Below are 16630 nucleotides of genomic sequence, written 5' to 3'. Positions count from 1 at the left end.
GTTGGCTCTCCTGAGTTTCCAGATTTCCAGCAGCAGATCTTGGAATTTCTCAGCCTCCATAATTGTGTTGAGCCAACTCCTTATAATCAATCTCTCTCTCTCTCCACACACACACAGATATAGATATAGATATAGATTATAGATATAGCTATGGATACAGATATGGATCCTTTAGGTTCTGTTTCTCTGGAGAATACTGATTAATACAAGGATTTTACCTTTATCTTTTTTTCTTTTTAAATATTTATTTATTTGGTTGTGCGGGCTCCTTAGTTGCAGCGTGTGGACTCCTTAGTTGTGGCATGAGAACTCTTAGTTGCGGCATGCATGTGGGATCTAGTTCCCTGACCAGGGATCAAACCCTGGCCCCGTGCATTGGGAGCTAGGAGTCTTATCCACTGCACCACCAGGGAATTCCCACCTTTATCTTTTTAGTGTCCTGATTTTTAAAAAGGAGAATAGATTCATTTGTTACATTTATTATTAAACGTATCTTCAAAGAACCAAAGTATGTCAAGCCTGTATTATTATTCCCAGTTAACAGATAATGAAACTGAAAGGTTAAATGATGGGCACAGTCCTTCCCCTTAGCTCCCCCCATCACAGTTGGTGCTTGCAAAGACAAATGCAACATTATAAAATAACAGTATTTGGAGCTCCTTGTTAGAAATTAAAGGTATTATCATTTCTTGATTTTTCCTTCTCACCTTCTTTTCTCAGATCTTCCACACCAAAGGGGTGAGCTCACACACATAGAGGAAGAGAGAGGAGGCAACAAATGTCTCATAAACATGGTAATTAACCCCATGTTCCTTTCAAGTTCTGAGGATGTGCTAAAAGTTGTCTGACCCCCAGAGTGTGGAGTGAATACTGCTTTGGAAATCATTGACAATCAATGCTTCAGAAACATAATTCATGGGCACAGTAGCTAGACAACAACATTTGCAGTGGAAAATTCCTCTCACTCCCAGGTTAAAGGATGGGGATAATTGTTCTGGACAGGAAAAATGTGCTTTGAAATGTGTAAGTAAGAGGAAGGCAGAAAAAAAATTAAAAGGGGGAAAAAACGACACGAATATTTATAAAATATCCGCTCTCTTGACTTCGTTGTCTGTGTTTCTAGGGGAAGAGATATTGACAGGAAATTTGTGGGATTTTCTGCTTTACTAAAGAGGGGACAATAAGAATAAAAGTGTTTCTTTCTGTTGTCAACAAAACCAGAAACCCCCTTTCCACCAAATTAAGAGAAAGTTACCTCATCTTAGATTTTAGGAGGTCTCCTATAACTACCTGAATGTCTATAAACAGGGAGATAGAACAGTCTCTCTTCTCCTCTGCCTCGCTCCAAATCAATGACTTGACCTTTAAATTAAAATGTGGGATTAGTTGTTACACAAATAAAATGTCCTATTATTCAAATAGAATTATGCATCTTTTCAAACCTGATCTTTTATCAGGACACTTCTGAAAGCTGCTTTCAGAATCCTTCCTTTTCCTTGATTAAGTACAACTTTTTTTAAGCAATGTAATTTAAATGTATAAACAACAGTATTGTATTCCAAAATGGTTATGTGGACTTCTGGTTTGAATTTGGACATGGTCTCTCAAGATACTGTATATGTTGTGCTTATGTGAATGTATGCTAATAATATTTTATTGTGAAGTTTCATTACTTTTATCTGTAGAAACTAATTTTTTTAGATTGTATCACTGAGCTTTTATTAAATATCCAAGTGCATTTCAACTGAAATGAAAAAGGGTTTCTGAATTTCACAGAATATTTATTTTGCATTATTTGTATAAATATTTAAACTACAATCAGAATTGTTTATTACATTGGAGATCCAAGACACATACTCTGGCTTTATAATATACCTTTTCATTTCTTCTGCTTAAAACTTGTTTTAAAAATTATGAAATGTTTTACAAATAAAGATATAGAGAGAGAATAATATAATAAGCTTCATAGAGAATAATATAAGCTTCATTGTACTCACTACCCAGCACTGTCAAGTCTTAAATGTTTCCCATATTTACTGAAGATCTTTTTTGTAAAAGAAATAAGACTTTATGGATATAGCTGAAGTTTACCGCCTCCATTCATTTACCGTCTCCCTTTCTCAGAAGGAGCCACATTTGTGGATTTGATGCCTTTCATTTCCATGCATGTTTTCATATTTTTACCACATATGTGTCTATCCATAAGCTGTATAGAACATCGTTTTGCATATTTTAAGCTTTATTAAATGGTATCATACAATCAGTAGTAGAGGTAGTATAGTGCAGTGAATAAGAGCACAAACATTGGAGCCAAAGGTGGTCTAGAATATCTGCTGTACATGTTACCAGCTGTGTGACCTTGGACAAATTACTTAATCTCTCTGTGCCTCATTTTTCTCATCTATAAAATGGAAATTCGTAATAATACCTACACTGTAAGGTTGTTTTAAAGACTAAATGAGTTGATACCATACAAAGCACTTAGAACATAATAAACTAAGCATGATGTGTTAGTATTATTCTGCACCTTGCTTTTTTTAACATAACATTTTTGAGATTTATCCATGTTGATACATGTAGCATTAGTTCATTTTCACCACTGCATAGTATTCTATCATATGAATATACTGCAATACATCTACTCTTTTGTGATGGACATTTAGGTTGTTTCCATTATAAAAAGTGCAGCAATGAACATCCTTGTACATGTCTTCTTGTGTACATATATGAGAGAATTTCTCTAGATTTCTCCATTTTTAATTAACTATTTCTAGAAAGGTACATTTTTAGGAAATATGGCTCTGATTTCTTTTTCACAGGCAAAGGAGCTATGTATGTGTTTTATCCATTCCAGTGTCTTCAAAATCAACAGTGCTTATGACTTTCTAAACATTTGCAGCTATCCTCTTGAGCATCAAAATCACAGTTTGGTTGAAATAATGATGGCACGACAGCAAATACTGGTCTCATTAATTAATTTTTAAAATTTTCATTATTTTTTTGGCTGCGTTGGGTCTTAGTTGCGGCATGTGGGATCTTTCGTTGTGGCATAGGCTCTTTGTTGTGGTGCAGGCTTCTGTCTAGTTGTGGTGTGCGGGTTTTGTCTTCTCTAGCTGTGGCATGAGGGCTCCAGGGCGCGTGGGCTCTGTAGCTTGCGGCACGCAGGCTCTCTTGTTGAGGCACGTGGACCTAGTTGCCCCGTGGCATGTGGGATCTTAAGTTCCCCAACCAGGGATCAAACCCACGTCTCCTGCATTGGAGGGCGGATTCTTTACCACTGGACCACCAGGGAAGTCCCTCATTAATTAATTTTTGATTGCCTTTTATTTTTAACATACTGTTATCTGCGAATTGAAGGATAGAACCTGACCTCAAATCAAACAGCACACAATTTTTCTACTATGTATAAAAAATCTGATCACTATACTTCAAAGGTTTTGAGGTCTATGTCACAACAGTTGTAACTAATGAATGTCTTTTCAAACTGACTGTTTTGTTATTTCTTCTTGGGAAACCACTGAATTGGTCAAGTGGCTGTTTTATTGGTCTTAACTTACTGAATGGTAGGCTGTAAACCTTAAGAATGTTTCAACAACTCATAAAGGAATAAATACCCCAGTTAAAAGTCTCTGATGATTGGGATCTTAGACTACTAACCTCATTAAGTTTCATCTGGTAGTCCTTTTGAAAATGTATTCAAATTTTATCATTTTCTCTTTCTGAAGATTGTAAGAAAGTGTTATGTTTTATAAATAGGGACAGACAACTTCTGATAGCCATTAGTTTTTGCATTTTCTTGTGCTACTAATTAATACACTTCTCCTTTAAGAATACCTAAATGGCTATAATATTTTGCCCTGTAAAGTGACTTTAAATTGATTCTCAAAGTGTTCTATAAACCGTATTTAAATCTGAAAGAATAAAACCTCAATAAAGACTCCAAGGCTGATCTCATTTTATAATTCAGCACCTAGACATTTGGATGTCCCACCCTCTGGGAAACAAGTCATCTACTTTCATTGTTGATAGCCAGCTCTTCATTTACAGCTCTAAGAAAATACATGGCAGGTTTTATAGCTTCGTAAATAAATCAAAAGGCATCTTTGAAAAAAAAAAAAAAAAGAGTACGCAAAAGGCATTCCAAACTAATGGATATATCAAGTGCTTATTGAGCACCAAATTTTATTCATTGAGCATCTACTGTGCTAGATAGATGTTCCTACTCTCGGAGGGAGTGAGCATGCTAAGTTTGGCCAGGAAGCAGAAGACTATGGTCTAATATTTAAGTCTGGTCTGGCAAGTGTGTGCTCTAGTGGTGTAGAGAAATAGCTCAGGGTTTGGGGAAGAGAGAGGAGGGTGTGCTCCTCACTCTGTCACCGGACACTGTGTTGTACTGGGGACATTAGTCTCTTGGTCTTCAGTTTCTCCTCTGAAAAACGAGGGGGTTAGTCTGGATGCTCTTCTATGTACCTTCCACACAGTTTTATGAACTGGAAGGAAGGGACCAATGTGGAATGTGGTATTCAAGAGAGACCTTATGGAAGACATGAGGCTTCACAAAGTGCCAGGAAGAATTCAGATGCTTGGGAGGCAAGCAGTGTTTGGGCATAACTAAATTGATTTCTACTGTTAGATATGTGATTGCTTTTAGGTTACTGTGTACAATAAATAACTACAAAACTAAGATAATGTATATATTTACCTACTTCTTTTGGAAGATGTTTGAAAGATATTTTCAGGTGATTAGAGGATGACATATTAAAAATATTATTATTATTATTATTGTGTATTTAGCAGCACTAGATCTTTTTGAATGTTATCAACTCAGGTTAAAAGCAAATTATAATAACAGAAAAATTTCATGAATCTAGACATTATCTTTGATTTTGATCCATGGCAAATATGTTTTAACAATTGGCTCTCCAGGGGAAAAAACAGCCCTGATCTATAGCATTTGCTGATTTTCATGGTGTAAAATGCTCTCACCATGGCTGGAGCTGGGAAGACATGCATACAATCAGCTCTCGGGAGCTGGTGCTGGCAGGTTCTAGCATGCTACCATAATATGTAACGTGTATATAAAGAATATATTTACCTTTCTTTCCGAACCATTTAAGTTGCGGACGTAATGCCCCTTTTATCCTTAAGTACTCCAGTGTGTATGTATCTCTTAAGAATAAAGACATCCACTTAAGTAACTACAATACAATTATCAAAATTAGGAAATTAACACTGATACAGAATTATTATATACTCTACTAGACTGTATTCAATGTTGCCAACTGCCCCAATAATGCCCTTTATAGCTTAAAAAGAAAAAAAAAAAGGTTTGGTCCAGAATCTAATCCAGTATTGTCTATATTTTGGGGATAAAATGTATTTTCTCCGAAGTTTCTATCTCTAGCCCTCTGCCACTTTGCAAATCTCCCTTCATCCTTTCTTCACACCTCTTAATCTTTCCACAAGCAGTTCTAGCATTAATTTCTAGAGTCTAACATTAGAAGTGCTATCAGCATATAACAGTAAACTTGCTACCAATGATAGACATCAAATGTTGACAGTGGTTCTAGAATTTGAATTTTACTTAATATTCGTAGTTACTAGTAAGAAATACTGCACTTAAATTCAAGGAGTCGTCTTTGTTGCTATTAAGGTTAGTGTCCCTCTTAGTTACTAATATGACTTTGGCTTTACAAATTTGCATGCATGCCAATAAAAAAGAGTCTTATTGGAGGCTCTGGGCAACGCTAAATTTATTCATTTATTTATTTATTTTAAATATTTATTTGGACGGTATGGTACTGGCACAAAAACAGAAAGATAGATCAATGGAACAGGATAGAAAGCCCAGAGATAAACCCATGCACATATGGACAACTTATCTTTGATAAAGGTGGCAGTAATGTACAATGGAGAAAGGACAGCCTCTTCAATAAGTGGTGCTGGGAAAACTGGACAGGTACATGTAAAAGTATGAGATTAGATCACTCCCTAACACCATACACAAAAATAAGCTCAAAATGGATTAAAGACCTAAATGTAAGGCCAGAAACTATCAAACTCTTAGAGGAAAACATAGGCAGAACACTCTATGACATAAATCAAAGCAAGATCCTTTCTGACCCACCTCCTAGAGTAATGGAAATAAAAACAAAAATAAACAAATGGGACCTAATGAAACTTCAAAGCTTTTGCACAGCAAAGGAAACCATAAACAAGACCAAAAGACAACCCTCAGAATGGGAGAAAATATTTGCAAATGAAGCAACCGACAAAGGATTAATCTCCAAAATTTACAAGCAGCTCATGCAGCTCAATAACAAGAAAACAAACAACCCAATCCACAAATGGGCAGAAGACCTAAATAGACACTTCTCCAAAGAAGATATACAGACTGCCAACAAACACATGAAAGAATGCTCAACATCATTAATCATTAGAGAAATGCAAATCAAAACTACAATGAGATATCATCTCACACCAGTCAGAATGGCCATCATCAAAAAAATCTAGAAACAATAAATGCTGGAGAGGGTGTGGAGAAAAGGGAACACTCTTGCACTGCTGGTGGGAATGTGAATTGGTTCAGCCACTATGGAGAACAGTATGGAGGTTACTTAAAAAACTACAAATAGAACTACCATATGACCCAGCAATCCCACTACTGGGCATATACCCTGAGGAAACCAAAATTCAAAAAGAGTCATGTACCAAAATGTTCATTGCAGCTCTATTTACAATAGCCCGGAGATGGAAACAACCTAAGTGCCCGTCATCGGATGAATGGATAAAGAAGTTGTGGCACATATATACAATGGAATATTACTCAGCCATAAAAAGAAACGAAATTGAGCTATTTGTAATGAGGTGGATAGACCTAGAGTCTGTCATACAGAGTGAAGTAAGTCAGAAAGAAAAAGACAAATACCGTATGCTAACACATATATATGGAATTTAAGAAAAAAATGTCATGAAGAACCTAGGGGTAAAGCAGGAATAAAGACGCAGACCTCTTAGAGAACGGACTTGAGGTTATGGGGAGGGGGAAGGGTGAGCTGTGACAGGGCGAGAGAGAGTCATGGGCATATACACACTAACAAACGCAGTAAGGTAGATAGCTAGTGGGAAGCAGCCGCATGGCACAGGGATATTGGCTCGGTGCTTTGTGACAGCCTGGAGGGGTGGGATGGGGAGGGTGGGAGGGAGGGAGACGCAACAGGGAAGATATATGGGAACATATGTTTATGTATGACTGATTCACTTTGTTATAAAGCAGAAACTAACACACCATTGTAAAGCAATTATACCCCAATAAAGATGTTAAAAAAATATATATATATTTATTTGGCTGCGCTGGGTCTTAGTTGTGGCTCGCGGGATCTTTAGGGATCTTTAGTTGCAGCATGTGGGATCTAGTTCCCTGACCAGGGATCAATCTCGGGCCCCCTGCATTGGGAGTACGGAGTCTTAGCCACTGGACCACTAGGGAGGTCCCTGGACAATGCTAAATTTAACCAAATCACTTTCCGCAATATAGGGAAATAGCTAAAAATGTTTATTTGGGGTGGCTGTGTTGGTGTGTTGTTCTGCTGACAACAATGTTACTGCTTCCAAAAATTGCTATTTCTATAAAAGTGAATACCCAGCAACAGTTCCACAACGGCAACAAACAAAATGAAAAATAATGTAACCATTAAATGTGTATGGATTTGAAATGATAAATGTCTCTTGAACATACTGAAAAATCCTGCATCACAATAGGACCTTCAAAGTAATCCATAAGTTTGAGTTGATAGGTCTGCCTGTGCCATGATGTCTTTTTTGTTGTTGTTTATTAAATGTTGGCGCTCAAAAAAATAAGGCAAATGTCATCTGTCTACGTAAACAAATCCTATGACATGTTTAACTACTTAATACAAATAGCTAGGATCAGTGGCAGCATTAAGTGATGAAAGTATTAGCTGCTGAAGGAATGAGTTATTTTGGCTACTATTTCTGAAATGATTTAAGCAGAAAGCAGTTTTTTCCTTGAAATTTCCAGATAGTCATACCAAGTTTCGATTTTGCTTCCATGGAGATTTGGCCATTCAGTGAAGGCTGTGTCCCTGTATGTGAAAAGGAAAAGAAAAGAAAAAAGAAAGAAAGAAAAGAAAAGAGAGGAAAATCGAATGGATTATCAAATAAAGACAAAACAAAGATGTTCACTGTAATTATCATCTGATTTCAAGCTAAAAAGCACACATACCCTATCTAAATCCTGACTACATTTTCACTGCCACTGCTTATTTAGTCCAAGCCCCATCACCTCTCAGACTGTCTAACCCTTTCCAATCTGTCTTCCAGAGACATCTTTCTAAAATGTCAAAATGAGCAGGTGGCTTCCATGTCTTCCCGTGGCCTGTGGGATACCGGGCTCCTTCCTTAGCAAGGCATTCCAAGGACCCTCTGGGATTGGGCTCCTGCCTATGACTCCAGCACAAACTTCTCCAGCTCTCCTTTTAATGGAGCTCTCTGCCTTCCAATTCCTAGGTATAAATCAAACGAGCTACTTGTAGTTCCAGGAGAGGGTCTCACTGCTTTGACTTCCATGCCTTTGTTTACCCTCCTCCCTGGGCAAAGCTTTTTATCTTTTGTTTACCTGATGAATACTAATCTTACTTTGCTTACAAATCCTCTTCTGACTCCTGCCCATATTCACCTTTGTACACACATTCTACTTTGTCAATCTTCTACAATAGCACCTCTAACACTTGATTGGATTTATTTGATCCCATCTTTTCTTAATAGGTTGCAAGCTCTTTGAGGTCAAGGACCATGAATTATTCATGTTTGTATCATCAGCTCCTAGCCTATTTTGTGTCTGGCACAGTAAATACTGCTGAATGAAGAACAATTGTAACTAGAATTATCTAGATAGCCATGGTCCAATACGTAGCCACTAGCCACATGTGGCCATTTACATTTTAATTAAATAAAATAAAAAATTCAGTTCCTCAGTTGTACTAGCCACATTTCATGTGCTCAGTAGCTACTTGTGGCTACCATACTGGACCGCACAGATTATGAACTTGCCATCATTGCAAAGAGTTCTAATACATAGTGTTGATCTAGATAATTCTTTTATTCTCCCATTTCAGTTTAATATAAACATTGATTTTCTGCTATATGCCAACATTTGTGCTAGGCATAGTGGTTATAGCAAATGTGAACAAAACATGAACACTATCGTTATTATTTGCAAGGCATTCAAAATCTGGTAGGGAAGAGGCTTGCAAAATGAGAGAGATCATTTCCGTACTGGGACATCGGGGAAGGCTTTATGGAGATTTTCTCCTTTAAACTGGGCATTTAAAGATGAAGAGAATTTGGGACTTCCCTGGCAGTCCATTGGTAAGACTGTGCTTTCACTGCCTCAGGCGCAGGTTTGATCCCTGGTTGGGGAAGTAAGATCCCACAAGCTACGAGGTGCAGCCAAAAAAAAGCAAAAACAAAACAAAAAACCAAAAATGATGAAGAGAATTTGAATGGGGCAAATCTTAGGAAAGGAGAGAAAATAGTGTGAGAAAACGTATACGTGGGAAAGTACCAGGAAAATGGGAAGTAATTTAGTTTGCTTAGAATGTACGGTATATGAGCAGGGAATTGTTTAGTTCAGTCAGTCATTCCTTCAATCATCCATCTAATGTTTTTTGAGCACCTATCTTGTTTCAGGCTCAATACTACGCGCTGGGGATACAACAGTGACCTATACAGACACTGCCCCAGCAAAGTTCACAGTTATGAGTGATGAGATTTGGATAAGACTCCGTGGAAGGCACTAAAAACTACCCTAAAGAGTTTGTACTTTGTTCCTCAGGCCCTCACACTCAAAGTGTGGACTTTAGACCAGCAGCATGGGCTGGGCACGAACTGGGAGTTTGTCAGAAATGCAGAATCTGAGGTACCGCCCTAGCCTCAGGCTCATTGAATCAGAATTTGCATTTTAGCAAGATTCCCAGGTAATTCTTAAGCACATTAGTGTTTGTGGAGCATTGTTTTTGACCAGGTGAGCCAATAAGAGAATATGTAAGTGAATGAGTTAGAGTAAGTAAGGGAGTAAGAAAGAAGCAAGTAAGCAAGCATAAAAGTAAGGAAGTAAGGTAGAGTATTCTAATCAGGATTGGATTGGATGCAAAAGAAACTGGACATAGGACTATTATTGCAGCTTAGATGAGAAGTAGGAAGGGTTGGATGTGACAGATTGAATCTTTCGTATAAAGATATAGCTTCAGTTCCATTAACTGATACTGGAAATATCGTATGTTATTCAAAGTAAGAAAAAAAATCAGCAAATTCAGTAACATAACATTTGAGATGTCTCAGTAGGTACCAGCTATTCATTTCGGATAAGGCTTATTGATATGTCTAGTTCCTGTTGACACCACAGTCCACAGTCTTCTCCTGAGTATCAAAGTATCAAGCCCTTAATCATATAAGTTCATAGAATATTGATAAGGATTTCAGAAATTAAGTCATTATACCTCAGTTCACAAGAAGTTGATTTGTATATGAGAAATTCAATCTATTAATTTATAATGGAGTAATTACCTTTCTAATAACCAGAGATTTTTTCTTTTATTACCAGCATTAAATTTTTTATTACAACTTTTTATTTTGAAATAGTTTAGAACTTACAAGAAGTTGCAAAAATAATACAGAGAATTCCATGTACCCTTCACACAGCTTTTCCCAACGATAACAGCTTACATAACCATAGTACGATGTCAAACCCAGGAAATCGACACTGATACAATAGTATTAACTCAAGTACAGACATTATTTGGATTTCACCATTTTTTTCATATAGTCGTGTGTGTGTGTGTGTGTCTGTGTGTGTGTGTAGTTCAATAAAATTATTATTTTTTGGGCTATGCTGCGGGTCATGTGAGATCTTAGTTCCCCAACCAGGGATCGAACCCGCCCCCCTGCATTGGAAGTGAGGAGTATTAACCACTGGACTTCAGAGAAGTCCCAAGTTCTATAAAATTTTATCACATGTGTAGATTTAAGTTAACATCACCACAATCAGGATACACAACTGTTCCATCACTACAAAGAAACTCTCTCCCATTACTCCTTAATAGTTACACCCTTTCCCCAACCCTAACCATTGGAAACCATTAATCTGTTCTCCATCACTATCATTTTATCATTCTGAGAATTTATATAGTGGAATCATATTGTGTGGCTCTTTGAGATTGGCTTTTTCCACTAAGCATAATGCCCTTGAGGTCCATCCCAGTTGTTGCATGTATCAATAGCTCCTTTTCATTGTTGAGTCGTATTCCATGGTATAAATGTACCATAGTTTGTTTAGCCATTTACCAGTTTATAGACATTTGGGTTATTTCTTGATTTGGGCCATTTAAAGTACATTTGCCATGAGCATTTATGTACAGGTTTTTGTGTAAACATAAGTTTTCATTTCTCTGGGATAAATGGTCAGGAGTAAGATTGCTGGTCATAGGGTAAGTGTATGTTTATTTTTTTTTAATTAATTAATTAATTTATGGCTGAGTTGGGTCTTTGTTGCTGCGCACAGGCTTTCTCTAGTTGCCGCAAGCGGGGGCTACGCTTCGTTGCGGTGCGCGGGCTTCTCATTGCAGTGGCTTCTCTTGTTGTGGAGCATGGGCTCTTAGGTGTGCGGGCTTCAGTAGTTGTGGCCCCCGGGCTCTAGAGAGCAGCCTCCGCAGCTGTGGCGCATGGGCTTAGTTTGCTCGGCGGCATGTGGGATCTTCCTGGACCAGGGCTCGAACCCATGTCCCCTGCATTGGCAGGCGGATTCTTAACCACTGAGCCACCAGGGAAGCCCTGTATGTTTCACTTTATAAGAAACTGCCAAACTGTCTTCTGGAGTAACGAGTACAAGATCGTAAAAATTACCTAAGTAATACATGCTCACTTAAAAAAAAAAAAAATTAACATAACAATGTATAAAGTGAAAAGTTAACTTACAAGCCCTGGAACCCTGTACCACCTATTTCCTGAGAGGTATTGCTAACCTGTTAGGTTTCCTGTATGTTCTTCAGGAATGTTTTATGCCTATACAAGCACATATATATGTTTGTAAATATACATATTCACAAATGGGATCATACTATACAAGCTATTTCCAATTGATTTTTTTTTTCACTTAACCCATCCTAGACATATTTGTGTATCAGTAGATAAATACATACTTAATTGCCTTAATGGTGGGCATAAAACCCTATTGTATGGATGTATCACAATTTCCTTAACCAGTCCCCTAATGACGCCATTTCTATCATTGTCAGTTTCTCTTTATTACAAAGCTATAATGAAAATCTTCTATATAATCTCTGTATAATTGCATGAGCATCTCTGTATGATAGATTCCTAGAAATGGAAATGCTAGGTCAATTTTTCATGTTATGACATGACTTCATTTTTTAAACAATTTACACTCCCACCAATGGTATATAAGAATTCTTAGTTCTTCACCAACATTGAGTATTATCAGAATTTAAGGGCTTCCCTGGTGGTGCAGTGGTTAAGAATCTGCCTTCTAATGCAGGGGACACGGGTTCGAGTCCTGGTCCAAGAAGATCCCACATGCCGCGGAGCAACTAAGCCCGTGCACCACAATTACTGAGCCTGCGTTCTAGAGCCCGTGCACCCACAACTACTGAAGCCCGTGTGACACAACTACTGACGTCTGCGCGCCTACAGCCCGTGCTTCGCAACAAGAGAAGCCACTGCAATGAGAAGCTTGCACACCGCAACAAACAGTGGTCCCTGATCACAACTAGAGAAAGCCCGCGTGCAGCAATGAAGACCCAACACAGCCAAAAATAAATAAATAAATAAATTAAAGAAAAAAAATTAAAATCTCTTGCCAATATGGTAAAAGTGGTATTTAATTTGCATGTCTTAGTGGTGAATGAAGTTGAGCACTATTTTATATATTTACTAGCCATGTGCATTTCTTGTCCAATAAGTTGACAGTTTATATCCTTTGTTCAGTTTTCTACTGGAGTATTTTTATCTTATTGGTTTGTGAGAGTTCTTTGTATATAAGGAAATGAGCCTCTTTCATTCGTGTAGCAAATATTTCCTCACAACTTATAGTTTACCTTTTGACCTTGTTTATGGTATTTTGATACACATAATTTTAAATTTCTGTGGACTCAAACATATTCATCTTTAGGCTTCTGGATTTTAGGTAACATATAGAATGGTGTTAGAAAATAAAAAATATATATGTATGCTGTGTAAAGTAAGAGACTATCTGGAAAACCTAATTATAATCAGAAGCTTGCTCCATTTACATGGAGTCGGAGCAAAGAGAATTGTGGTATGCTTTATTCTGACTGTGGTAAGACTGGAGGATCATCTCTGCTACACAGTGGGGTACGCATTTCTAAAGAACAAAATATTTTTGCATCAAATACTGTCTTGCCCCTTACACAGTATCAAATATTCTAACTATTCAACTTTACTTTCTCAGTATTTCTTATCAGGCACCAAAAGCTTCTGCCATTACAATATTATCTCATGAAGGACATGCTACAAATAATTAAGATTAAAGCTTATTTTACATCAGTTACATATTTCATTTGATGACATTTTCTCACTTTGTCCTCAAATTCTAAGGATGTACTCTTGGTCTTTCAGTACCCTAGGAAATAAATTCCACTTCTCAGATAGGACTGGGGCACACAGCACTCTGGTCTGAACATATTGAAGGTTTAAAAAATATTTTTTGAATGAACTCTAGAAAGAAAGAGGAGCTACTGTGAAACATTCTCAAATATTGGTATATATTTGCTATAAAATTTCTGATGTTACACCAGTTACACTTATTTTCTTCAGTGGTAATTTTTACAAAATGAAAGTAAGTTTACTAAACAGAGGAAGTTTTCAATTTTGTTCAAAGTATAAAATTGTTTAAAGAAGTCTCAGTTGCTACATAGACAATCAGCTGATAATGTTAATTTATAAAATAAAAAACTATTTGTACCATGTACTTTCAATGTGATGTTTGGACCAGAAAACCAGTAATTTTCAGCTAATACTAAAAAGGAAATCATTTAATATCAATTGATATTAAATTGGCACAATTGAACTAAATTAATGTAAAATGATTTGGTACAGAGCCCAATTTTTCTATTACTTTAAGTGGAATTTTGCATTAACTTATATAACTGTAAAATTTCCACTACTCCCTATTTAATGTTCTAGCTGCATCATTCTGTGACTTGAATCTGTTAAAAACTGAATAACATTCTACCAAAGATGGTCTATAAAAGAAACGGAAATTTATTTTGAACAGTATTCCACTCTCCAAAGTTTTTGAGGTAAGTAAAAATGTCTCAGATTTTATTTCTTGTTATTGATATTTAGATGATTCTGTTTAACTTTTATTTTTCAGTTGAATAAATATACCATAACTTTTTTAAAGTTGCAGGAAAAAATTTAAAAACCAGTGAACAGAGTTTCTCTCCTATCCTAAGACACAGGCGTGATAAGGATATAATTTAAGGATTGAAAATAATCATTATATTGCTTTAGGAATGTTTTAGAAGCGATATCGGGTGAATTCTCCACGACTTAACACGGGGCTTGCATTATTTCTCATTTGGAAAATTTGTCTTGTTATTAAATACATTTTTTCCTTCTAATTTAAATCTAATTTAATATTAAAAGAATAGCTTAACCAAAAATTAAAGAAAAAGAAACAGCTCTTATTAACTAAACACTATTGTATAAATTTGTAACAGCAAGGGAAACACTGTAATAGGTCACTTCTCCCCGTCCTAGGAAAAGCGGCGCTTCGGAGGACAAGCCGTCCCCGAGTTGATCCTTTCCCCCCCCCCGCCCCCCGTCCCCCCCCGTAGAGAGCTTTCGGCGGTCAAAGGTCCGGGACGCTGGATTCGAAACAAACAAAAAAATAAATAAAAAGGATAAAGACTTAAGAGTTTGGGGTCGAAGGAGCGATAGGGTATCCTTTCGCATTTCAAACATCTTGAGCGGGGGTGAGGAGGCAGGATAAGAAGGAACCAAAATTCTTAACTAAGTAGCGAGGCCGCCTCCACCCACGCTTCCAGGAAGACTGTGGATAAGCGGGGGAGGCGGGGAACACCGGGTAGGTGCTCCTCGACTCCTTCTGCCCGATTTTCGATTTCCCTCCACTTCGCTCCGTCCTGTTCCTCCCCTCCGCCCCAAGAGTGGAGAATCAACTGTTCCAGCGCCCGGCCTAGCCTAGTAGCCCAGTTCCCTAAGTCTCCTAGACCCTGGAGAGAGGCAGACCACGTTTTCTGGGAGACGGGACTAGTGTTATAAAGAAAAAAAAAAATTTTTTTTTCTCCAGTGCCAGGTCTTCCCGGTAGAGAATCAGCTCGCTTTCTCTCCACACCCGAAGCAAAAAAAACAAGCAAAACAAAACAAAACAACTCAAAAAACAACCCCCCTAAATCACTTAGGATCAGGTGCCGGAGTCACGCGAGTTGAGTTCTTTCGGTGGGAAGGAGTAGGCAGTGCGGTGAAGCGAGGGTCCGGGATCTAGGGCCAAAGGCCCTCTCGCTGGGGCCTGTCACAGAAGTGGACGTCGGAGGGTGATGCCCGACTAGGCTGCCACCTCGGGCTGCGCGGGGGGCGGAGAGGCCCGGAGCACGAGTCCCCAGCGAGCCCAGTTTCCGATTTCCCACAGCACGGGGGCTCCTCCGGACATTCCTACCGCCCTCCCCTCGACCCCCCCCCCCCCCAATAAAGAAAGAGGAAACGCGGCGCGCCCGGCTGCGCGGCGGAAGCGCTGCTAAACGAATGAGTAAGTCAGGCGCGGGCACGCCACCTTGTTTACCCCACTCGGCGGCGCGCCCCTGCGGGCGCCTCGTTGGGAGGCGGCGTCGGAGACGCTGAACCCGGGAGGCAGTCGGCCCCGATTGGCTGGAGATTGGGAGGAGGATGCTGGGTGGGAGGGCAGGGGGCCAGGCGTTGCAGTGGCGACTCTTTGCCGCTAGATGACGCTCCCTCCCAACGGGAGCCGGGCGCGGGTTCGCGGCCGACAGATGGCGCCTGCGCGTTCCATTCGCCTCCAAGTCGCCGAAGAGCGAACACCCCAAACAATCCCGAAGCGCCACCAAAAAAAAAACCCGCCGGATCCGACCGCCACTTTCAAAACCCCCCACCGCTCTAGAACCGCGGGAGCTTCCGTCCCTGAGTAGAATTCGAGGGTGTAAAGAAGAGGAAGGGAAAAATATCTTGTACCAGCCCAGGGGTGAAGAAGCCCCCGGCCTGAGAAAGAAGGAAGGAGGAGTGGGGGAGGCGAACAGTCTCGTTGCTGCCTCTGTATACGCTGAGGGGGGAGGTAAGTTATAAAATGGCGGAGGCGAAGCTTCTAGAAGTTTGGAGGGGCACCCGGAGGGCGCGGGGCCCACCGTGAGGCGCGTGTGGTTGAAACAGGGCGCGAGAGAGGAGTTGGGAGGGAAAGACACTGGGCACTCTTGCCGTTTAATTTCCTCTCTTCTTCCTTTGCCTCCAGCGGGGCCCGCCGTGGAGCGGGCGGTCAAGTGAAGGCGGGGAGAAGCCTCCTCGTCCCCGCGTAACCCCCAGCCCTTCTTTCTCCCCTCTT

General features: G+C 39.2%; 1 protein-coding gene across 4 annotated transcripts in view; it reads left to right on the top strand.

The window, feature by feature from the left end:
- Positions 1 to 16146: 16146 nt before the first annotated feature.
- The window catches only part of STAG2 (STAG2 cohesin complex component), a 115667-nt gene continuing 115183 nt past the window's right edge, over positions 16147 to 16630 (top strand). For all 4 annotated transcript variants that reach the window (XM_027092372.1, XM_027092369.1, XM_027092371.1 and 1 more), the window contains exon 1: positions 16147 to 16366. The gene's annotated coding sequence lies outside the window, so the exon portion shown is untranslated. The remainder of the gene's footprint in view (positions 16367 to 16630) is intronic.

Source organism: Aethalodelphis obliquidens, unplaced genomic scaffold, assembly GCF_003676395.1.
Source record: "Aethalodelphis obliquidens isolate GAN/ISIS:26980383/991018 unplaced genomic scaffold, ASM367639v1 scaffold77, whole genome shotgun sequence".
NCBI lineage: Eukaryota > Metazoa > Chordata > Mammalia > Artiodactyla > Delphinidae > Aethalodelphis > Aethalodelphis obliquidens.
Note: the sequence above shows the minus strand (reverse complement) of the source record. Positions and strands in the feature narration are given on the sequence as shown.